The following is a 25,630-nucleotide window of genomic DNA, read 5'->3' as shown; positions in this document are numbered from 1 at the left end:
ACCTCAAAACGTCGACCATTAAACCCCTCTGGTGAGGGTATTGAATTTTCTAAGACTCTGAGTGCCACCTGACCTTTGTTATTTATATATATATATATATATATATATATTAGGGGTGAGCGGGTTCGGATTTCTGAAATCCGAACCCCCCCGAGCCCCCCCGATCCGAGTCCGATCCGAGTCAGGCTCGACTTTTCCCGCCTGACTCGGATCTGAAATCGAGGCAAAACGTCATCATCCCGCCTTCCGAGTCTCGCGGGTTTTGGATCCTATATAAGGTACCCGCGTCGGCGCCATTTTCTCACTCGGCTGTGGACAGTGAAGAGGGAGGGTGGGAGTTAGGGCTGTGTAGTGTAGTGTAGTGTAGTGCTGCTGTTGTCCACTACTTCAAAGTCCATAGGGGCTGGCTGTGTTGTGCTGTGCTGCTGTTGTTAATAGGGGCTGTGTCCACTACTTCAAAGTCCATAGGGGCTGGCTGGACTGTGTTGTGCAGTCAGTTCTCCATAGGGGCTGTGTCCACTCCAAAGTCCTGTGCAGTGTCCCAGTCCTAAAGGAGTGCTGTAGTGTTGTCCAGGGGGTGCTCTGTCCATCAGGGGTGCTCCCCCCAAGTGCTAAAAAAATTATATATTTTCTGTGTTTGTGAATTGTGTGCGCAGTAGCCGCACGTGCATCAACAAAGTAGTGCCAAGCGTGCGCCTGTGTCATAAGTAAAGGGCCGGCTGGCTTGACCGTTAAAGGGTGCTGTAACCCCCGAAAGTACACTCCAGTCCAAACCAAAAAAAAATTATTTTCTGTGTTTGTGAATTGTGTGCGCAGTAGCCGCACGTGCATCAACAAAGTAGTGCCAAGCGTGCGCCTGTGTCATAAGTAAAGGGCCGGCTGGCTTGACCGTTAAGGGTGCTGTAACCCCCGAAAGTACACTCCAGTCCAAACCAAAAAAAAAATTATTTTCTGTGTTTGTGAATTGTGTGCGCAGTAGCCGCACGTGCATCAACAAAGTAGTGCCAAGCGTGCGCCTGTGTCATAAGTAAAGGGCCGGCTGGCTTGACCGTTAAGGGTGCTGTAACCCCCGAAAGTACACTCCAGTCCAAACCAAAAAAAAAATTATTTTCTGTGTTTGTGAATTGTGTGCGCAGTAGCCGCACGTGCATCAACAAAGTAGTGCCAAGCGTGCACCTGTGTCATAAGTAAAGGGTCGGCTGGCTTGACCGTTAAGGGTGCTGTAACCCCCGAAAGTACACTCCAGTCCAAACCAAAAAAAAAATTATTTTCTGTGTTTGTGAATTGTGTGCGCAGTAGCCGCATGTGCATCAACAAAGTAGTGCCAAGCGTGCGCCTGTGTCATAAGTAAAGGGCCGGCTGGCTTGACCGTTAAAGGGTGCTGTAACCCCCAAAGTACACTCCAGTCCAAACCAAAAAAAAAATTATTTTCTGTGTTTGTGAATTGTGTGCGCAGTAGCCGCACGTGCATCAACAAAGTAGTGCCAAGCGTGCGCCTGTGTCATAAGTAAAGGGCCGGCTGGCTTGACCGTTAAAGGGTGCTGTAACCCCCGAAAGTACACTCCAGTCCAAACCAAAAAAAAATTATTTTCTGTGTTTGTGAATTGTGTGCGCAGTAGCCGCACGTGCATCAACAAAGTAGTGCCAAGCGTGCGCCTGTGTCATAAGTAGAGGGCCGGCTGGCTTGACCGTTAAAGGGTGCTGTAACCCCCGAAAGTACACTCCAGTCCAAACCAAAAAAAAATTATTTTCTGTGTTTGTGAATTGTGTGCGCAGTAGCCGCACGTGCATCAACAAAGTAGTGCCAAGCGTGCGCCTGTGTCATAAGTAAAGGGCCGGCTGGCTTGACCGTTAAAGGGTGCTGTAACCCCCAAAGTACACTCCAGTCCAAACCAAAAAAAAAATTATTTTCTGTGTTTGTGAATTGTGTGCGCAGTAGCCGCACGTGCATCAACAAAGTAGTGCCAAGCGTGCGCCTGTGTCATAAGTAAAGGGCCGGCTGGCTTGACCGTTAAAGGGTGCTGTAACCCCCGAAAGTACACTCCAGTCCAAACCAAAAAAAAATTATTTTCTGTGTTTGTGAATTGTGTGCGCAGTAGCCGCACGTGCATCAACAAAGTAGTGCCAAGCGTGCGCCTGTGTCATAAGTAGAGGGCCGGCTGGCTTGACCGTTAAAGGGTGCTGTAACCCCCGAAAGTACACTCCAGTCCAAACCAAAAAAAAATTATTTTCTGTGTTTGTGAATTGTGTGCGCAGTAGCCGCACGTGCATCAACAAAGTAGTGCCAAGCGTGCGCCTGTGTCATAAGTAAAGGGCCGGCTGGCTTGACCGTTAAAGGGTGCTGTAACCCCCAAAGTACACTCCAGTCCAAACCAAAAAAAAAATTATTTTCTGTGTTTGTGAATTGTGTGCGCAGTAGCCGCACGTGCATCAACAAAGTAGTGCCAAGCGTGCGCCTGTGTCATAAGTAAAGGGCCGGCTGGCTTGACCGTTAAAGGGTGCTGTAACCCCCGAAAGTACACTCCAGTCCAAACCAAAAAAAAATTATTTTCTGTGTTTGTGAATTGTGTGCGCAGTAGCCGCACGTGCATCAACAAAGTAGTGCCAAGCGTGCGCCTGTGTCATAAGTAAAGGGCCGGCTGGCTTGACCGTTAAAGGGTGCTGTAACCCCCGAAAGTACACTCCAGTCCAAACCAAAAAAAAATTATTTTCTGTGTTTGTGAATTGTGTGCGCAGTAGCCGCACGTGCATCAACAAAGTAGTGCCAAGCGTGCGCCTGTGTCATAAGTAAAGGGCCGGCTGGCTTGACCGTTAAAGGGTGCTGTAACCCCCGAAAGTACACTCCAGTCCAAACCAAAAAAAAATTATTTTCTGTGTTTGTGAATTGTGTGCGCAGTAGCCGCACGTGCATCAACAAAGTAGTGCCAAGCGTGCGCCTGTGTCATAAGTAAAGGGCCGGCTGGCTTGACCGTTAAAGGGTGCTGTAACCCCCAAAGTACACTCCAGTCCAAACCAAAAAAAAAATTATTTTCTGTGTTTGTGAATTGTGTGCGCAGTAGCCGCACGTCATCAACAAAGTAGTGCCAAGCGTGCGCCTGTGTCATAAGTAAAGGGCCGGCTGGCTTGACCGTTAAAGGGTGCTGTAACCCCCGAAAGTACACTCCAGTCCAAACCAAAAAAAAATTATTTTCTGTGTTTGTGAATTGTGTGCGCAGTAGCCGCACGTGCATCAACAAAGTAGTGCCAAGCGTGCGCCTGTGTCATAAGTAAAGGGCCGGCTGGCTTGACCGTTAAAGGGTGCTGTAACCCCCGAAAGTACACTCCAGTCCAAACCAAAAAAAAATTATTTTCTGTGTTTGTGAATTGTGTGCGCAGTAGCCGCACGTGCATCAACAAAGTAGTGCCAAGCGTGCGCCTGTGTCATAAGTAAAGGGCCGGCTGGCTTGACCGTTAAGGGTGCTGTAACCCCCGAAAGTACACTCCAGTCCAAACCAAAAAAAAATTATTTTCTGTGTTTGTGAATTGTGTGCGCAGTAGCCGCACGTGCATCAACAAAGTAGTGCCAAGAGTGCGCCTGTGTCATAAGTAAAGGGCCGGCTGGCTTGACCGTTAAAGGGTGCTGTAACCCCCGAAAGTACACTCCAGTCCAAACCAAAAAAAAATTATTTTCTGTGTTTGTGAATTGTGTGCGCAGTAGCCGCACGTGCATCAACAAAGTAGTGCCAAGCGTGCGCCTGTGTCATAAGTAAAGGGCCGGCTGGCTTGACCGTTAAAGGGTGCTGTAACCCCCGAAAGTACACTCCAGTCCAAACCAAAAAAAAATTATTTTCTGTGTTTGTGAATTGTGTGCGCAGTAGCCGCACGTGCATCAACAAAGTAGTGCCAAGCGTGCGCCTGTGTCATAAGTAAAGGGCTGGCTGGCTTGACCGTTAAAGGGTGCTGTAACCCCCAAAGTACACTCCAGTCCAAACCAAAAAAAAAATTATTTTCTGTGTTTGTGAATTGTGTGCGCAGTAGCCGCACGTGCATCAACAAAGTAGTGCCAAGCGTGCGCCTGTGTCATAAGTAAAGGGCCGGCTGGCTTGACCGTTAAAGGGTGCTGTAACCCCCGAAAGTACACTCCAGTCCAAACCAAAAAAAAAATATTTTCTGTGTTTGTGAATTGTGTGCGCAGTAGCCGCACGTGCATCAACAAAGTAGTGCCAAGCGTGCGCCTGTGTCATAAGTAAAGGGCCGGCTGGCTTGACCGTTAAGGGTGCTGTAACCCCCGAAAGTACACTCCAGTCCAAACCAAAAAAAAAATTATTTTCTGTGTTTGTGAATTGTGTGCGCAGTAGCCGCACGTGCATCAACAAAGTAGTGCCAAGAGTGCGCCTGTGTCATAAGTAAAGGGCCGGCTGGCTTGACCGTTAAAGGGTGCTGTAACCCACAAAGTACACTCCAGTCCAAACCAAAAAAAAAATTATTTTCTGTGTTTAGCCGCACGTATATATCAAATCGATATAACATAAATGGAGGACCAAACTTTCTCCGATAAAAATAAAATAGAGAAAGATCAAGAACCACTTCCTCCTAGTGCTGAAGCTGCTGCCACTAGTCATGACATAGACGATAACATGCCATCAACGTCGTCTGCCAAGGCCGATGCCCAATGTCATAGTAGAGGGCACATACAATCCCAAATGGCAAAGTTCAGGAAAATGACCTTGAAAAAGACATTTAAATCAGCTGAAGAGAAACGTAAACTTGCCAATATGCCATTTACGACACGGAGTGGCAAGGAACGGCTAAGGTCGATCCCTAGTATGTTCATGACTAGTGGTTCAGCTTCACATGACGATGGAAGCCCTCCTCCCACTAAAAAAATCAAAAGAGTTAAGCTGGCAAAAGCACAGCGAAGAACTGTGCTTTCTAAGAAGATATCACAAATCCCCAAGGAGAGTCCAAGTGTGGTGGTGGTTGCGATGCCTGACCTTCCCAGCACTGGACGGGAAGAGGTGGCTCTTTCCACCATTTGCACGCCCCCTGCAAGTGCTGAAAGGAGCACCCACAGTCCACTTGCTGATATGCAAATTGAAGATGTCACTGTTGAAGTACAACAGGATGAGGATACTGGTGTAGCTGGCGCTGAGGAGGAAGTTGGCGAGGAGGATTCTGATGGTGATGTGGTTTGTTTAAATCAGGCTCCGGGGGAGACAGTTGTTGTCCGTGGGATGAAAAAGCCCATCACGGTCATGCCTGGGCAGAAGACCAAACATTCCACCTCTTTGGTCTGGCAATATTTCTATCCAAATCCGGACAACAACTGTCTTGCCATATGTACCATATGTAAAGGTGAAATAAGTAGGGGTAGGGACGTCAACCACCTAGGAACATCCTCCCTTATACGGCACCTGCAGCGCGTTCATAAAAAGTTACTGTCAAGTTCAGAAACTTTGGCTAAGACCGTAAGCAGTCCAGGGACACCTAAATCCCGTTGTCCTGTTGTATCCAAGCGCCTGCAAACCACACCGTCAACTCCCTCCTCGTCAATTTCCTCCTTAGTCAGGATCGGAAGTAGTCCTGCAGGCCATGTCACTGGCATGACTGACTCTCCTATCCGGGATTCCTCTGGAGGATCCTGCATTGCTACGCCTACTGCTGCCGCTGCTGCTGTTGCTGCTGCTGGGAGTCGTTCATCATCCCAGAGAGGAAGTAGGAACACCACTACTTTTACTAAACAATTGACCCTCCAACAGTCCTTAGCGAGGAGGATGAAGTACGACAGCAGTCATCCTGAAGCAAAACGTATAACTGAGGCCTTGACTGCTATGTTGGTGTTAGACGTGCGTCCGGTATCCGCCATTAGTGCAGTGGGATTTAGACAATTGATGGAGGTAGTGTGTCCCCGGTTCCAAATCCCGTCTAGATTCCACTTCACTAGGCAGGCGATACCGAGACTGTACAGAAACGTCAGAAAAAGTGTCCTCAGTGTCCTGAAAAATGCCGTTGTACACAATGTCCACTTAACCACGGACATGTGGACAAGTGGAACAGGGCAGACTAAGGACTATATGACTGTGACAGCCCACTGGGTAGATGTATCACCTTACGCAGCAACAGCAGCAGCGTCACCAGTAGCAGCATCTCAGAAACGCCAGCTCGTTACAAGGCAGGCTACGCTGTGTATCACCGGTTTCAGTAAGAGGCACACCGCCGACAACCTCTTAGAGAAACTGAGGGAAATCATCGCCCAGTGGCTTACCCCACTTAGACTCTCCTGGGGATTTGTGATATCTGACAACGCCACCAATATTGTGCGGGCATTACATCTGGGCAAATTCCAGCACGTCCCATGTTTTGCTCACACAATAAACTTGGTGGTGCAGAATTTTCTGAAAAGCGACAGGGGCGTGCAGGAGACGCTTTGGGTGGCCCGAAAAATTTCTGGCCACTTTCGCCATTCAGCGACTGCGTGCCGAAGACTGGAGCGCCAGCAAACACTCTTGAACATGCCCCGCCATCACCTGAAGCAAGAGGTTGTGACACGGTGGAACTCAACCCTCTATATGCTTCAGAGGATGGAGGAGCAGCAAAAGGCCATACAAGCCTATACATCCACCTATGACATAGGCAAAGGAGGGGGTATGCACCTGACTCAAGCGCAGTGGAGAATGATTTCCGTGTTGTGCAAGGTTCTCCAGCCCTTCGAACTTGCCACACGTGAAGTCAGTTCAGACACAGCCAGCTTGAGTCAGGTCATTCCCCTCATCAGGCTTTTGCAGAAGCAGCTGGAGAAAGTGAAGGAGGAGCTAAGACGGAGCGATTCCGCTCGGCATGTGGGACTTGTGGATGAAGCCCTTCATTCGCTTTGCCAGGATTCCAGGGTGGTCAATCTGTTGAAATCAGACCACTACATTTTGGCCACCGTGCTTGATCCTAGGTTTAAAGCCTATGTGGTGTCTCTCTTTCCGGCCGACACAAGCCTGCAGAGGTGCAAAGACCTGCTGGTGAACACACTGTCAGCTGAAGCGGAACGTGACACGTCAACGGCTCCTTCTTCATTTTCTCCCGCAACTGGGGCTGCCAGGAAAAAACTTAGGTATCCTAAGCAACCCGCTGGCGGTGATGCAGGGCAGGCAGGACCAAGTTTGGACATCTGGTCCGGACTGAAGCACCTGGCAACAATTTCTGACATGTCTACTGTCACTGCATATGATACTGTCACCATTGACAGAATGGTGGAGGATTACATCGGTGACAGCATCCAAGTAGGCATGTCAGACAGTCCATACCTGTACTGGCAGGAAAAAGAGGCAATTTGGAGGCCCCTGTACAAGCTGGCTCTATTTTACCTGAGTTGCCCCCCCTCCAGTGTGTACTCCGAAAGAGTGTTTAGTGCAGCCGGGAACCTTGTCAGCGAAAGGCGTAGGAGGTTGCTTCCACAGAATGTGGAGAAGATGATGTTCATCAAAATGAATTATCAGCTCTTCCAGGGAGACCAGCCTCCAGAAGGTACAGAGGGACCTGTGGTGGTGGATTCAAGTGGGGACGAGTTAATACTTTGTGAGGATGAGGATGTACACACTGAAGAGGGTGAGGAATCGGTGGATGAGGAGGATGAGGATGACATCTTGCCTCCGTAGAGCCAGTTTGTGCAGGGACACATTAATTGCCAGCTTGTTTTGTGGGGGCCCAAACGAACCAATCATTTCAGCCACAGTTGTGTGGCAGACCCTGGCGCTGAAATGATTGATTTGTTAAAGTGTGCATGTCCTGTTTATACAACATAAGGGTGGGTGGGAGGGCCCAAGGACAATTCCATCTTGCACTTCTTTTTTTTCTTTGCATTATGTACAGTTTGGGGCCTAGTTTTTCTAACTGCCATCCTGTCTGCCACTGCAGTGTCACTCCTAGATGGGTCACGTGTTTGTGCCGCCCACTCGTGTCGCTTAGCATAGTCATCCAGCTACCTCGGTGCAACCTTTTGGACATGAAAACACTATTGTGAGGTGTGAGGTGTTCAGAATAGACTGGAAATGAGTGGAAATTAAGGTTATTGAGGTTAATAATAGCATAGGAGCAGAGAAACCAACAAATTCTGTGATTTTAGCTGTTTTTATGCTTTTTAAAAAAAAAATACAGATCCAAAACACAAAACCCAGAACCCAAAACACGGAAGGGTGGTTTTGGCAAAACCAATCCAGATCCAAAACACGAAGAAAGATCCAGATCCAAAACCAAAACACAAAACACGAAAAGTGGCCGGTGCACACCCCTAATATATATATATATATATATATATATATATAAAACACTGCTGGAATTGCATTCCGGCACACATTACACCCAGAGCACAGATATGGGGCCATATATTTCGTGGTAAATTATCGCAACCACGATAATCGGATATAGTGAAATAGGCAAAAAGTTATCACCATCTCAGACCAGGTGAAAAAAAAAAAAGCAAAATCCCTATTTTTGCCTAAAAATTTGGTGATTTCTTTCAGAACCCTTTGAAAATCCCGCTAATGATAAATTACTCCATTGTGTAATTTGTGTAATTTGGGCAAAAATGACTGTTCAAGTTTTGGGTGCAAAAAAAATCTAATAGTTGAAGATGGGTTTAACGTATTGGGGGCGTGATGAACTAAGCATCGCATTAGCAATACGGTACATCCCGCCTGTCTTCGGGTACATGCCGTGGTTTATTACCGCGTTATGTACGAAGAATATCGCAAAGGACAGCTCTCCCGATAAGAGCTGTCATTTGCTATGCTGCCGGCATTTTCTGGATTTTTAAGGCCTTTTTACCTTTAGTACATTCCGCCAAGGGTCTGGTATTTCGGGGGGGGGCTGTATAAATGCGACAAATGTTTTAAACATTGCAAGTGGCTGCAGCAGGTATTTTCTTAACTGTTTTTAAAAGAGCGCTGTTACGACACGAAAATATACTTGCACCCATTTTAACGTACCCCAAATTTACACGCAACAGTAATTTCCTGGGGAAAAAAAAATTGCTTTCTATAATTTTTTTCTTACATTTTTTCAAATACACAAATTACAGTCAACCAACACAATTTAAGTACCCTAAATACTTTTATTACGGCCAATAATACACTTCTAAATTGCTTTCCGATGTATGTTAGCCATTTTTTGGGGTACAGACACATTTTCTTACATGTCATGACATTTTTGCCCGTTAAATTATTGCACCTACCCATTTTTTCCTGTATTTTTGGTGAAAAACAGGAGCCCGCATGTGATAATATTGCTCAAAAATCTGCAAAATCGGACTATATTATCGCCAGTCATAATTTACTGCAATTTCTGAACTTATCGCGCCTAATTGAATATGGCCCATAATCTTACTACTGTACCCAAGCTCAGCCTCGCCCTGTTTGCACAATATGATCCTACTGTACTGGTGTCTGAGTGTCAGAGACTGTCACTTTCCTTTCTCTCACCTGCTGCCAGCGATGGCGTCTGCTGATCTGAGACAGTAGCTGGACTGTCCCATCTGCCTGAGCATTTATACAGATCCTGTAACCCAGAGATGTGGCCACAACTTCTGCCGGGTCTGTATTGATCATGTGCTGGATACACAGAAGGGGTCTGGAGTTTATACCTGTCCTGAATGCAGAGTGTCAGGAGCGTGTCAGGAGGAACATTCCTCTGTATAACATAGTGGGGAGTTTCCTGTCTACTCGGCCAGATCAGGAGGAGACTGGGATCTTCTGCACTTACTGCAATCACTCTCCTGTACCTGCTGCTAAATCCTGTCTGCATTGTGAGGCTTCTCTGTGTGATAATCACCTGAGAGTACACAGCAAGTCAGCAGAACACGTCTTATCTGATCCCATCAGTTCCCTATGGAACAGGAAATGTTCCGTCCATATGGAGCTCTTCAAATATTACTGTACTGAGGATGCTACATGTATCTGTGTGTCCTGCTGTCTGATTGGGGAACACAGAGGACATCACATGGAGTCGCTGGATGAGGCCTCTGAGAAGAAGAAGGAGAAGCTGAGAAATGTTCTGCAGAAACTGACCACAAAGAGAGCGGAGGCTGAGATAAGAGTCCAGAGTCTGCGGAGCACAGGAGAGAAGATCAGGGAAAAGCAGCTGGTGTAACAGAGACAGTCACTGCCCTGTTTAGAGACATCAGGAGACAGCTGGAAGACGTGGAGAAGAGAGTACTGAGTGAGATCTCAAGGCAGAAACAGCGCGTTTCACTCTCAGTCTCTGATCTGATCCAGCAGCTGGAAATAAAGAAGGACGAGCTGTCCAGGAAGATGTGTCACATTGAGGAGCTGTGTAACATGTCTGATCCAGTGACTGTCTTACAGGAACCAGACACAGGTGACTTGTGTGATACTGAGGACACAGAAACATGATAACCAGGTTTGTGGTGCTGGAGATCTGGATGTGGTTCTCATCTCAGGGAAATTACACATATTATCTGATATAATAACAGGTACTATAAATACAGAGGTCTATGTGCAGGAAGCTACAGACCTATTACTGGATGTAACCACAGATCTTAATAATATAAAGATATCAGGTGACAGGAAAACTGCATCCTTGTCAGATATAAGCCAGAATCGCCCAGTAACACCAGAAAGATTTCAGTATCCTCTGGTAATAAGCACCAGGAGATTCTCCTCAGGGCGACATTACTGGGAAGTGGATGTCAGTAAATCAGTGTTATGGAGGGTGGGGATGTGTTATCCCAGTATAGACAGGGGAGGAGGTCAGTCATACATTGGAGGTAATAACAAGTCCTGGTGTGTGTAGGTGTAATAATCACTACTCAGTGATACATAACAGTATAGTGATCCGGTTACCTGACAATATCCCATGTGACAGAGTGAGGATATACTTGGATTATGAGGCAGGACAGATGTCCTTCTATTCTCTGTGTGACCCCATTAGACACTTACACACACTCACTGCCGCCCTCACTGAGCCCCTTCATGGTGCATTATGTGTAGGGAGAGGTTCTATGCAGATATCTGGAATAATCAGGACCTGGGTGAAATTAAATTACCATAATGTAAGAAATCTGTCCAGGGACTGGTGACATCACAGGGAGGGGAATCTGATTTTTTGACCAAGCAGCCAATGGGATGAAGCAGTGGGTGGAGCTGATCTCCTCCTGTTTTGCTGTAAATATTATATTACCAGATGCCCACTTTTCCCAGATTTGCCTTATTTTTGATGTGTTACATATGTGGCCAGTAGATATTCCAATTGCATATATGTTTATGTGGGATCTCTCCACAATTACATCACAGGGGCTGTCAAACAACCCTCAGCACCACTACCTGCACAGATTCTACTTACCTACTCTCCCAGAAGGTGCGGGAGACTCCCAATTTTTCAGGTAGTTCACTGGAAGCTTGGGTGAACCTCCAGCATCCCACTCACGTCACAGTGAAGTGGGGAGGATGGGAAGTATTACATGGAATCACGAGTTCATAGGGAGGGGACAGGGCCGATAGGATGCGAATCAATGAGAATCACATAATTTTAGCTCTACCTCTCCCCACTGATCAGCGACATTATGCCGTGACAGGCCCTAATGATGCAAAAAGACTGTCCCCGCCCCCTGGAGTGATTACCTGCATCTCCTCTCTGGGTTTTTCCCAGAGAGGAGGAAGAAAATGTAGTATGACACAGATTTATACATGCAGTGGCTCCCAAACTTTTTTGAATCAAGGCACCTAAAAGTCTCAGGATTTTTTTCATAGCGACCTTTTAGGCCCTCATTCAGAGCCATACGCTCTGAGCAGAGCGCACGCTCTGAATGAGGGCCGTCCTCCATAACTATGGAGCGTCCTCCTGGACGCTCGTATAGCTGTGGGTCACCACCCACAGCCTATACGAGAGTGCAGTTTGATGGCCGCGATGGTCATGACCATCGCGACCATCGAAACTGCGAGCCGGAGCCTGCGGTTGAGGTTTTCAACCGCAAGGCCCGGAGTGATTTTGGCTCTATCACTAGTGATGTCAGTGGGCCGGCTTCTGACGGGAGGCACGCCCCCGGCACGCCCACCAAAGGGGGCGTGCTGTCAATCAACATCGACAGCACGCCCCCTTTGATCAGACACAACGAGCGAAGGAAAGTCCTTCGCTCGTCGCGTCTGGCGCATGCGCACGACGGAGCTCCCTCCGTCGTGCGCATGCTCAGTGCAGACCATCGACCCACTTGCGAGCGGACAGCCGCTCGCGAGTGGGTCTGAATCAGGCCCTTAGGCCAGAAGTAAATTAGGTGCTGGGTGGCGGTGGTGGTGGGGGGGGCTGCAATCCTGCAGCCCCTAGGTAAAATCTGCCACTGGTTAATAGGCACACAATAGTCACCTGTTTTTGACACCCACGCTCAACTTGGTGAAGGCTAATTTCAGTTGCTGCCAGCTTGCTCCATTGTGCTCACTTAAGGTGCATACACACGCAACGATTTTATTAACCAATGATTTTCGTTAACGATTTCCGTTCAGATTTTCCCTTGAAAAAGTGAACGAAAATTGTTTACAAAAATCGTTGGTTACTAAATTAATGAACGATTTTGTCAACGATTTTCATGAACGATGAACGATTTTTTAATCATGCATACAGTGAATGGACATCGTTCATTCTGTACAACATGAACGATTTTCTGAATGAAAATCGTTATGTTGGACAGTCAGAATGGACGATGAACTACAAATTACAAACGGGAGCGCGCTTGGACGATTATCGTTCATTGTTCACCCAAATAAATTAACGATTTTTTAAACGATTTAACGATAACGACGTCGTTATAGTTAAATCGTTCAAAAAATCGTTACGTGTGTACGCACCTTAAGTATTCACCATGCGAGAGATCCGCCTACTCTTCCGAGGTGCGGGGGACTACACAAAAAAATCAGGATCCTCCTGCAACGTCCGGGAGAGTAGGCAAGAATGCTTTATGTTATATGTATGTCCACATGTTCTGTATTATAATTATGGCAGCCCTCAGCATAAACTATCCCCATTTTTCTCATTATCCCCATTTTCCAATAGGAAATGCTGTGAGATATGTGTTAACCTTATACATCTTAGAAATGAATATGGTTACAGTAAGTTTGGAAAGCAGCTCCGCAGTGACTGTGGGCCTCATTTATCAACGAGTTTTATCATTCACAACAAGGGATAAAACTTGCTGCATTCAATAATGGTGCTCCAGCCAATCAGCTCCCAACTGTTATCTGTTTGAAAAATGACAGTTGGGAGCTGATTGGCTGAAGCACCATTTATCATATGCAATGAGTTTTATCACTCGTTGTGAATGATAAAACTCATTGATAAATGAGGATCTTAGTGCTAAGTGTGCGAATTCAAATAGGGGAACCACACCAACTGCCACCCCAAACGCTGCCAAACATCGGCGGCCGGGTCTCACTGGCGGCAGTTGGTGTGGTTCTCCTATTTGGATTTTGGACTGTCACACACTAAGCACACAGTCACTGCAGAGGGACTCTCCGAACTCCCTGTATATATCCCAATGTTGCATATAGTTTGCAGAGCTGTGTGTCTGACTGCCCTGTGCCCATTAATGATTTAATTTCCAGGGCTGATCTGTCATCTTTATATAATATCTGTAATAAATCTAATATTTGACCTGAGTTGTTGTTTTTTTTTATTTTTATCATTTTGACCTTAGAAGCAAATTTTGTAGGCACTTATATACTGTATAGCTGTTTTCTGGTTTTGTTTCATAGCACAGTGTACTGTGTACATTATATACATTATTGACTACAGCAATAAACTAAGTATTTGGCAGGATAGAATATTCCCATTTGATTTTTGAAGGGGAAAACAATGGATGTTAGTATTTATTTTAAGTTAATTAGTACGTTTTATTTTGGATTTGCATAAGGCTTGCCTACCCTCCAGATGTGGCCGGGAGCCTCCCGATTTTCGGGTGCCGCTCCCGGCCCCCGGAAAGGCAGGCAAGCCTCCCGGAAGCCTCCGACCCTCCCATCCTCCCCCCTGAAAAGATTTGCGCTGAATCGCGTCATCGCGGCCCCGCCCCCTGCTTCACAATGCCGAAAATAACGGCATAGTGAAGAGGGGCGGAACCACGATGACACAATCGTGCGGCTCTGCCCCCGGCTCCACCCCCAATGTACCGTCAACTGGCTGGCCCGCCCCCGACTCCGCCCCCAATGACCGCCCCCGCCCCCCCCGCTGTTAGCCGACAATCAGCTCCCTCCCGGAAGGCTGGAGCTGATTGTCGGCAAGTATGATTTGCATTTAGTGTTTTTTTTACATGGTAAATTTAATTAATTACCAGTTATTTATATAGCACGCACATATTCCGCAGCGCTTTACAGAAAAATATTTGGCCACTCATATCAATCCCTGCCCCAGTGGAGCTTACAATCTATTTTCCCTACCACATGCTCACACATATACACACTAGGGTTAATTTTTTGTTTGGAGCCAATTAACCTACCAGTATATGTTTGGAGTGTGGGAGGAAACCCGAGTCACGGAGGAAACCGACGCAAGCACAGGGAGAATATACAAACTCCACACAGTTAGGGCCGTAGCTTTAGTGCATACTTACCAACTTTGCTGCCCCATCCTTTGGAGGCAGTCAGGTCGGCACAGTGACCTCCCGCTATATAGTGCCGAGAAGAGAAGGCATTGTATAGCGGGATGGAGCTTGTGCTCTGAAACTGGGTGGCCGTGGGGAGGGATGCTGCAAGCAGGTGGAGGGGGGGGGTGAGGGAGAGATTTTCCTGGTGGCCGGGAGCGCTACCTGATTTTCGGGAGCCTCCTGGTCATTCCGGGAGAGTAAGCAAGTATGCTTTAGTGTTTATTATTAATAACACTGGCCAGGCACACACAGGCTGTCTTAAGTGTTAAAGTATTATACAATTTTGCAATAACGTTAAAAATCATTAGTAACCCTGTCCACATCGCCCACATTATTCATATACATTTGCTTAGCAACTGTTCCGGTTTTTGGACAGTCTCTATTTGCGATCCTCAAAAGGGGTGGAAGTTTGACCAAAAGTGGGCTTTACTTGTGGATAGTGGCAAGGTTTGGGGGTCAGAGATGAGCTTGCATTTTCCCGATTTCACATGTCTACATGTTGGGAGGTATGCTGGACGGTATTTCTGTATTCCTGGTGGAAACCTGGCAGGGATATGCAGTCAGGGTAGGCAGGGGAGGCAGAGCCTCTCCTGTCATACTCCCTGTCAGACTGCAGAGTTTTGCCTATAAAAATAATTAGAATAATACAAAGAAGATAATTATAATTTATAAATATCTTCTTTGCATTATTCCGATCGTTTTTATAAGCAAAACTCACCAAAATTGCAGCACTCACTGGAAATACAGGGAGGGCTGAGACAGTAAGAGCTGAGCCTCCCCTCTGATAGCTTAGGCACTGCCTGGAGTTGGGGGCAGGGCCACAAAGCAGCCAATAAAACACAGTTAAAAAGATCTAATGGGGACATGCCTCACTGTGAGGGGGCGTGCCTTGAGCTCTGATGGACACCTCCGACAATCAGGTGACCAGTCCGGGAAGTGCTCAGGCATTGGAGCTCAGCAGCACCGAGGAGAGAAGGAAATTGGGATATGCAGACAGATGAGAAAAAGGACACAAAGGAGAAAAAGGTGAGGAGGGCCTGCTGTGGAAAACAGGACACTGTCTGGGGGCTTGCAGACACCAGTAGCTGGCACCTCATCGCTATGCAAGGACTGGCACTTTCTGTGTAAAGCTGGATACCCACTACATGATGTGTACCCAGCATGACATCAATCTGATACTTGCTAGTGCCTCCCGAGCCATTGACCTCACCGCATGTCCATGACAACTGGCGGGTATGCAACCCTTGTAGGGCTTGAGGCAGGGTCGGATTTAGGGCCTGGGGCTAAAAATGATCAAGGGCCTATTGTGAGTATTATTATTATTATTATCCTTTATTTATATGGCGCCACAAGTGTTCCGCAGCGCCTCACATAGTACATAGAACTAATAAGTGAACAAGAAACAAGTAACTTACAGTACATTACAGTGCAGGACAAGGACACTATTTATATACATTGCTGCAATTGTGATTAAAGCACTCACAATAAGCAGCAGGGAGTTGGCATTTACGTGTTAGGTGCCCTAATGGGGAGTAGAGAGTAGAAGAAAATGTAAAGAGAAGCACATGAGGGAAGAGGTCCCTGCTCGTGAGAGCTTCATTCTAAAGGGGAGGGGTAGACAGACAGGCGTGACAGAAGGGGAGGGGCAGACAGACAGGCGTGACACAGAAGGGGAGGGGCAGATAGACAGGCGTGACAGAAGGGGAGGAGCAGTCAGACAGGCGTGACACAGAAGGGGAAGATAGGGAGGAAAGAACATGAGGTGGGTTAGGATGAGAGCTGGAAGGCCTTGATGAAGTAGTGAGTCTTGAGAGCCCGTTTGAAGATTTGTAGAGAGGTGGAGAGTCTGATAGGGAGAGGGAGGGAGTTCCAAAGGTAGGAAGCAGCACGGGCAAAATCTTGGATGTGGGAGTGGGAGGAAGTAATCAGTTGGCAAGAGAGGCGGCATGCATTTGTTGAGCGAAGTGGACAGTAGCGCAGGGGGTGTGACCTGTGCTGTGTGGGTATCAGCCCCACTGTCTCCTTAAGTACCTAAAAATTTAAAAATTGCATAGATTTTGTGAGGGAAAATAGAAATTCAATTTTGATATTACTGTTTTATGGCCGGCCATGTGACCAGCTGGTCATCATCATACGGTCATGACGATGGGCCTGTTTTTATGTGGAGGGCTGGAGCTATAGCTCCATTGTTAATCTGGCCCTGGCTGGGGGCGCCTTGAGACGATTCTGACAATTTTTTCATTGAGTGAATTTACACCAGCATTTTTACCGTAAAAGGAGGTTCACTATCTGCCACCACTCTGACAGAAAACTACAACTCACATAACTATTAATATATCAGCAATGGCCAACTCCCAACATTATAGGGACAGGTGGTATCACAATGCTTGCCTACTGTACCCTCAATGTCCGGGAGATTCCCAAATCCCAAGTGGCTCTCCCGGACACCCAGGAAAGGTAGGTACGTCTCCTGGAAGCATACCCTGGCCACCTGCTGCTGCTCACTTCCTCTGTGAAGTGGGCGGTTTGGGCAGCTTGATGGCATGAATCGCACTGAGTCACATTATTGTTTATCATGGACCCACAGCGTCCCACACCTCTCACCGTAGGGGGCAGCTAAAAAGTAGGCAGGTATGTTACAATGGGGACTTAGGGGTCTATTTACTAAGCAGTGTTAGGAGACAGAGTGAAAAGTGATAAGGTGCCAGCCAATCAGCTCCTAACTGTCATCTCACAGGCTGTGTTTGAAAAATGACAGTTGGGAGCTGATTGGCTGGAACCTTATCACTTTTCACTCTGTCTCCTAATACTGCTTAGTTATTAGACGCCTTAATCATGTACACAGGAGGATGTAGCCACGCCCCCAAGGGTGTGCCTAGTGCTGAACTGCCCTGTACTACCCTCCAAATACCCATTCATTATCATGGACAACAGTGGAAAGTGCACATGGCACCCACTCACTGTTATGACGGCCACCATATTCTATAGCTATACCTTCCAACTGTACCGCTTTTGGTAGACAGTCCCACTTTTCAGAGACTGTCCTTCCATTCCACCTTTGGGCCGCAATGTCCCGCCGGTGGGAGTTGGGGAGGCACTCTCACTGCTGTTCTGCATATGCAAATGCAGAGCAGCAGGTGAATAGTTGCCGTGCACATCTTAACAGTGCGGGGAAGAGCCTAGCAGCGGCCCAATGCTGGGCACGACTCCAGAGTGATGAAGATGGGGGCGTACTGTTGGCCATTCCCCTTTCCCATGAGGCCATGCCTCTTCATGGGCAGGTAGGTTGACTTCCGTGCTCATTTGCGAGCCTGATTAAGATGTAGTCTCAATACTAATGATGACAGCTGAGGAAGGAGAAACAGTGGGAGGCAAATGGATGGATATTCAGCATAGACAGGCGGATACTGGCATTAGCTTGATGTAGTAAGCAGGCTTGCCTACCCTCCCGATTTTCTGGTGCCGCTCCCGGCCCCCCGGAAAGGCAGGCAAGCCTTCCGGAAGCCTCCGACTCTCCCGTCCTCCCCCCTGAAAAGACTAGAAACCCCCGCAGTGGGGGAGCCGGTGACGCGATTCGCGCTGAATCGCGTCATCGTGGCCCCGCCTCCTGCTTCACAATGCCGAAAATAACGGCATTGTAAAGAGGGGCGGAGCCACGATGACGCGATCGTGCGGCTCCACCCCCGGCTCCACCCCCAATGTGCCACCAACTGGCTGGCCCGCCCCGGCTCCACCACCAATAACCGCCCCCGCCCCCCCGCTGTTAGCCAACAATCAGCTTCCTCCCGGAAGGCTGGAGCTGATTGTCGGCAAGTATGGCCTAGCGGTAGGATGGAAAAGCCTCATAGTCCTTAGTTCCAGCCACCTACCATGTGCTCGTCTACTGGTGGTCTGCTTTCAGCCCTCTCCCACCCCAAGCTGGTCACGCCACATGTACATCACAGCCACATGGCGTTACATGTCCTTACTTCCCACCGCAGCTGTATGTTTGCTTGGTTCCACTGTCAGCCTATTTGTATGGTGCCGCTACAGATCTCATCCCCTGTGTACAAGCGTGGGTCTGACGGTGCAAGGACTGAGACGCCCAACCGCAGCATCTTAATACCCCGCATTTCCGTCCGATGCGACTTCAGACACACCATAGGCGCAGCACCATCGAAACTTGCACTAGTCTACGGCAGGTGCAGTTTCCCAATCTGAGTACCGTCTCCTGTGTGGGCGGCTCTTTGTCTCCATGCGCAGTCGCTTTCAGCAATATTCCCGCGACACTCCCAGCATACGCTACTTCTGCGTGCGCCGGATTTGCCACCGACCCTGTGACCTCCAAGGAACACACCGTACGCTGCCTAACCATAGCTCTGTGCGTGCACTGGACTTTATACTGCGTCTCAGTCGGGAGGCATGCACCGTGCAACTCAAATGCATGCGCAGAGTTAAAACATCGGCCAGCTGCGTGCGGCATCAGCACTACGGTTTTGGTATAAAAGATAGACAGGAATTAGACAGACAATGTCTAGATAGACAACAGATGTTAGACAATAGGTCGACAGGGTCAAAAGGTCAACAGGGACAAAATGTCAAGACAGTTAAGGTTGACACGGATGAAGGTCGACAGGTACAAAAGGCGACAGGGTCAAAATATCGACACAAAAATGGTCGAAACATTTTTTTTTTAATCCTAATCTTCACCCTAAGCCTCCCTCCTGGTGCCTAACCCTAACTGTCCCTTTGGGTGCCTAACCCTCCGATAAGTGCCTAACCCTCCTTCCTGGTGCCTAACCCTAACTGTCCCTTTGGGTGCCTAACCCTCCGATAAGTGCCTAACCCTAACCCTCCTTCCTGGTGCCTAACTCTAACTGTCGAGGTAAGTACCTAACCCTAACTGTCTCTTCCAGTGCCTAACCTTAACCTGCCGGTAAGTGCCTAACCCTAACTGTCCCTTCCAGTGCCTAACCCTAACCCACTGGTAAATGCCTAACCCTAACCCCCCAGTAAGTACCTAACCCTAACTGTCCCTTCCAGTGCCTAACCTTAACACGCCGGTAAGTGCCTAACACTAACTGTCCCTTCCAGTGCCTAACCCTAACCCACCGGTAAGTGCCTAACCCTAACCCCCCGGTAAGTACCTAACCCTAACTGTCCCTTCCAGTGCCTAACCTTAACCCGCCGGTAAGTGCCTAACACTAACTGTCCCTTCCAGTGCCTAACCCTAACCCACCGGTAAGTGCCTAACCCTAACCCCCCGGTAAGTGACTAACCCTAACGATAAAAAATGTGTTGACATTTTGTACTTGCTGTCCTTCATCCACGTCAACCTTTTCCCTGTCAATCTATTGTCTGTCTAACATCTGTTGTCTATTTAGGCATTGTCGACCTTTTTACTGTCTATCAATTTACTGGAACCTTAACATTGCGTCCACCCTTGAATCAGTTAGGCCCCTTTTTTGGGGGGAGGGGGGTAAATAAGTTAACCTGCCACATTAAAATAGACTTCTTGAGAAGTCCCTGACCCCGACACAGCTTGATAAATAGCTCCTATACTGAATGAAGTTTAACAGACCCACAATTTGTATGTGTGCTTATTTATGGCGTGCGATGCGTATTGCTTGTGCCGTGCAGAAATGTAAGAATAATGAGACACATAAAGTTCTGATTATCTGTTATCACAGCGTTATGAATTTCCGCTCTCATTACAAAGGGATGTTTTGTTAATTAGAAAGTGGGAGGGTTGTAAATCACGGAGCAGCCGATCGGCTATATTTCCTTTATGGGAGTCTGGTTCTAGCAGGATGTGCTCCAGATGACAAACTTATTGTGATGGGGGAGGACGAGCATATTCTGTGACCGCCAACCTTCAGTGCATTTATTGACAATCGGTAAAATATGAGCGCAGTTTGTGCCCATCAATAAGAAACAAGTTGGATTTATGAATGTTGCTTCATACACAGGGAAGTCTGACGCAGCAATTCTCCTGCAGTGGCTTCAGTAGTTCATCACTGCACAGTAATGGAGAATGCTGCTCCTACCACTTTCCTTCAGTCTGTATTCTCCCCTCCTCATATCATAACACTGGGCCTGATTCAGAGTTGGACGCTAATTCATGCGTGGCTGCCAGGGCCGGCAACCAGAAATCTCGGGACCCGGTACACTGATGTCTCTGGGGGCCCCACCTTCTCACCACCACCCCTGATCCTGCACATTCCTCCCCTGCATGTGTGATATGTGAAGCATGATAATTATTAATTTATTTATTAACAGTTTCTTATATAGCGCAGCATATTACGTTGCGCTTTACAATTGTAAACATTAATAGAACAAAACTGGGTAATAACAGACAGATATATAGGTAGGAAGGCCCTGCTCGCAAGCTTACAATCTATAGGGAAATAGGCAGTGATACACAAGGATAGGTGCTATATATTGCATTTTGGTCCAGCCAGAATGCACAGTTTCTTGGTGGGCTGCATGATCCATTCACACAGGAATGTCGGCCAAATGTCAGTAGGATGTGAGAGAAAGATGATGTGTGAGGTTGTGTATGGACTGTGAAAGGGGATGTAATTAGATATGGAGGCTATGAAGGTTATGTGGGTGGTTCTGGGATCTGATAAGCTTGCCTGAAGAGGTGAGTTTTCAGGGATCGCTTGAAGGATTGGAGACTAGAGGAAAGTCGTATTCTGCGTGGTAATGTTACCTGAAAGATATGCCATCCTTTACATAAAGTAATAATACACTGTAGCTTATCACACTGTCTCTCTGTCACTGATGATACAGGCTATAGTTCTTGTCCTGCGTCTCTTGCAAGGTCTTCTTGCTATAAGCAGGGAATGTACTTATCGCTCACCTGGGGTAGTTAACCAAAGAATAGTGGTCTTCATTCAGAGTCGGTCGTTGCGGCCGCACGGACGTATAGGAAAAGGGGCCAGATATGCAAATGATGCACACGCATGTTGCGTCCCTAAGGTCGGATCGTTAGCTGGCCGACCAAGGGGTGGATGCGGTCGGATCGCTAAAAATATGGCCACATCTTGTACGCATAACACGTCATCTCCGGCTACATAAGGATTAATCGCGAGCATCGTAAACCATCGGAACTGGTCGTAGAGCTAAAGGTTGCTCATACCCTCTCTTAAGCTCTACGATCATGTCAGTGTAAAACCTCCCCTGTCACGTGTGCCATGACACTACTTTGTTAATTATGCACTCCCATAAAACGCCGTTCGCATAATGAGGCACGCCTGCGTTCGGATCTCCACTCCCCCGTTTTCAAGCACCTTCCCCTGTTACCACCCACAAACGCCGCAATCTGTCACTCAAACTACCGACCTGGCTGTGTTCAAGGAGAGAGAAATTTCTGATCGTAGCCGCTAGTTTGCGCACGCGCATTGCGAACTGTACGCATGCGCAGTTTAGCGAACATCGGCTGCGTACGACTGTGCGGCCGCTTCGACTGACTCTGAATGAGGTCCAGTGTGTGGGTGTTAGTGATGATAATTTAATAATGACAAATGAATGATATTAGTAGAAATCTAGTATATACTATATTTATTGTTCTGGCAGACACAATGCTCCAGTCTGTGAACTATCACTATGTAAAATCCCAAGGGTTGGGAATGGTTGCTAGGGAAGTTAGATGGCTTTGAGGGGGTTACTCTCCGTAAGTATATACGTCACCCTACATAGGGTGACGTATATACTTACGGAGAGTAGCCCTCTCAAAGGGCACACTCACCACCCACGATATACCCATATCAGCTACTAAGTGTGGTTCACACACCAACTTGGACTTGTCACACAGGGTGACGTCATTTGTTACGGAAAGTAACCCCCTCAAAGGGCATAGTTACCACCCAGATTATACCCCGATATCAGATCCACTAATACGACTCCACAGACTCGAGCTGCTGCACTTTAGTTGCATACAAGGAGACGTAGTACTGATCAAACACTAAGGATAGAGGCACCCTGAAGGAGCCATCTAACTTCCCTAGCAACCATTCCCAACCCTTGGGATTTTACATAGTGATAGTTCACAGACTGGAGCATTGTGTCTGCCAGAACAATAAATACAGTATATACTAGATTTCTACTAATATAATTTATTTGTCATTATTAAATTATCATCACTGACTAACACCCACACACTATTCTTTGGCTAGCTACCCCAGGTGAGCGCTAAGTACATTCCCTGCTTATACTTAGATTTTTGGAGACAGGACATCTCCAGTACTAAGCTGCTCCTATACTTGGGATACCCCCTGTTGAGCACTGATCACAATCTCCATTTATTTGTAAGGTCTTCTTGCTGATAGCCCCCATCACCTTCCTCTGTCCCCAGCCCCCATCTCCTTCCTCTGCCCCCAGCCCATTTCACCTTCTGCACCCAGCTCCCCACTCCCAGTCTGTGGCTTCAGGCTGCCTCCATTCCCCTCCTCGCATCATGTCACTGCTCCTGTCACATGCAGCCCTGTCCTCACTAACACATCCCTCATCTTCTGATATACTTTGTGCTGCTGGGGACCCTGCTTTAATCCACTATATAACTCTCAGTCTGTGGCTTCCTGCTGCCTCCATTCCCCTCCTAACATCATGTCACTCCCCCTGTCACCTGCAGCCCTGTCCTCACTAACACATCACTCATCTCCTGATATACTCTGTGTTGCAGGGGACCCTGCTCCTCCCACTATATAACTCTCAGTCTGTGGCTTCCTGCTGCCTCCATTCCCTCCTCACATCATGTCACTGCCCCTGTCACATGCAGCCCTGTCCTCACTAACACATCACTCATCTCCTGATATACTCTGTGCTGCTGGGGACCCTGCTCCTTCCACAATATAACTCTCAGTCTGTGGCTTTCTGCTGCCTCCATTCCCCTCCTCATGTCACTGCCCCTGTCACATGCAGCCCTGTACTCACTAACACATCACTCATCTCATGATATGCTCTGTGCTGCTGGGGATCCTGCTTCTCCCACTATATAACTCTGAGTCTGTGGCTTCCGCCTCCTCCATTCCCCTCCTCACATCATGTCACTGCCCCTGTCACATGCAGCCCTGTCCTCACTAACACATCACTCATCTCATGATATGCTCTGTGCTGCTGGGTACCCTGCTCCTCCCACTATATAACTCTCAGTCTGTGATTTCCTGCTGCCTCCATTCCCCTCCTCACATCATGTCACTGCCCCTGTCACATGCTGCTCTGTCCTCACTAACACATCACTAATCTCATGATATGCTCTGTGCTGCTGGGGACCCTGCTCCTCCCACTATATAACTCTCAGTCCGTGACTTCCTGCTGCCTCCATTCCCCCTCCTCACATCATGTCACTGCCCCTGTCACATGCAGCCCTGTCCTCACTAACACATCACTCATCTCCTGATATGCTCTGTGCTGCTGGGGACCCTGCTCCTCCCACTATATAACGCTCAGTCTGTGGCTTCCTGCTGTCTCCATCCTGTATTTGCCTACCCTCCTGCATTCTACCGGAGCCTTCCGCTATAGGAAGATAGCTCCCGCTACCCCTGAAAGTAAAGAGAATCCCTTCGTGTTCCCACTCATCAGTCAAAAATCCAGACAGCTCAAGTGCACTTGCGCAACTCCGGATGTGAAAGGGGCGGGGCCTTGGCCGGCCACCGCAGGCTTGTGGGTAGCGGTGGCCGCCTAGCCCAGCACTCAGTCGCAGGAGTGAGGGCAAGAGTGGACAATGTCACAGACACTGCTGTATTGAGCAGAGCTGCTGTCAGTGTCACCACTGGTGGGCTGGACGCGACCCACATATGAGATACCAGAGCAGCAGTATGTGTGAACACAAACGAGGGCCAGAGATATCAGTAGGTGGTCGGCAGTGCCGTACAGCGGCAGCGCAACTTGTATGGCCACAGTGACCTTACCTTTCCTCTCTGGTGGCTCCTCTTCACAATGCAGCGGGACCCGCTTCCTCCTCCACGGCACCTATGAGCACTGACTACCAGCAGGACTCATGAGAAACTGGTAAGTGACACACTGGGGAGACCGTACACTGGCCAGGGTGGTATAGCTGAGGGAGGCAGTATTAATCATCAACTTCCAGTACACACTGAAATGGGGTCATATTTTTGTTATTTACAATAAAGGGGACTGTATAGTGAAGTATGAGGATAGGGGGACACAGCTCCCAGCCCACACTGATATGTGGTATTATTATATAGAGGGGATTGTAGTGATATATGAGGGGTAATAACACAGCTCTCAGCACGCACTGATATGTGGTAATATTATATAGAGGAGAGGGGATTGTAGTGATATATGATGGGTAATAACACAGCTCTCAGCACACACTGATATGTGGTATTATTATATAGAGGAGAGTAAATTGTAGTGATATATGAGGTGTAAAAACACAGCCCCCAGCACACACTGATATGTGGCATTATTTATTACAGTATATAGAAGAGAGGGGATTGTAGTGATATATGAGGGGTAATAACACAGCTCTCAGCACACACTGATATCTGGTATTTATAGAGGAGAGGGGATTGTAGTGATATATGAGGTGTAATAACACAGCTCCCAGCACACACTGACATGTGGTATTATTTATTACAGTATATAGAGGAGAGGGGATTGTAGTGATATATGAGGGGTAATAACACAGCTCTCAGCACGCACTGATATGTGGTATTATTATATGGAGGAGAGTGGATTGTAGTGATATATGAAAGGTAATAACACAGCTCCCAGCACACACTAATATGTGGTATTATTATATAGAGGAGAGGGGATTGTAGTGATATATGAGGGGTAATACCACAGCTCTCAGCACACACTATGTGGTATTAATATATAGAGGAGAGGGGATTGTAGTGACATATGAGGGGTAATACCACAGCTCTCAGCCAGCACTGATATGTGGTATTATTATATAGAGGAGAGGGGATTGTAGTGATTTATGAGGGGTAATAACACAGCTCTCAGCACGCACTGATATGTGGTATTTATAGAGGAGAGGGGATTGTAGTGATATATGAGAAGTAGTAACAC

The 25,630-nt window shown here is 47.6% G+C and overlaps 1 protein-coding gene and 1 pseudogene across 1 annotated transcript in view; both read left to right on the top strand.

The window, feature by feature from the left end:
* Positions 1 to 25,630, top strand: part of TMEM178B (transmembrane protein 178B) — a 408,058-nt gene that overhangs the window by 22,308 nt on the left and 360,120 nt on the right. The window lies entirely within an intron of this gene.
* Positions 9,459 to 11,034, top strand: LOC148504604 (E3 ubiquitin-protein ligase TRIM11-like; annotated as a pseudogene).

This window comes from Taudactylus pleione, unplaced genomic scaffold (genome assembly GCF_031769625.1).
Source record: "Taudactylus pleione unplaced genomic scaffold, aTauple2 ptg000465l, whole genome shotgun sequence".
In the NCBI taxonomy this organism is placed as follows: Eukaryota; Metazoa; Chordata; class Amphibia; order Anura; family Myobatrachidae; genus Taudactylus; species Taudactylus pleione.
This window is presented reverse-complemented; position numbering and strand designations above follow the sequence as displayed.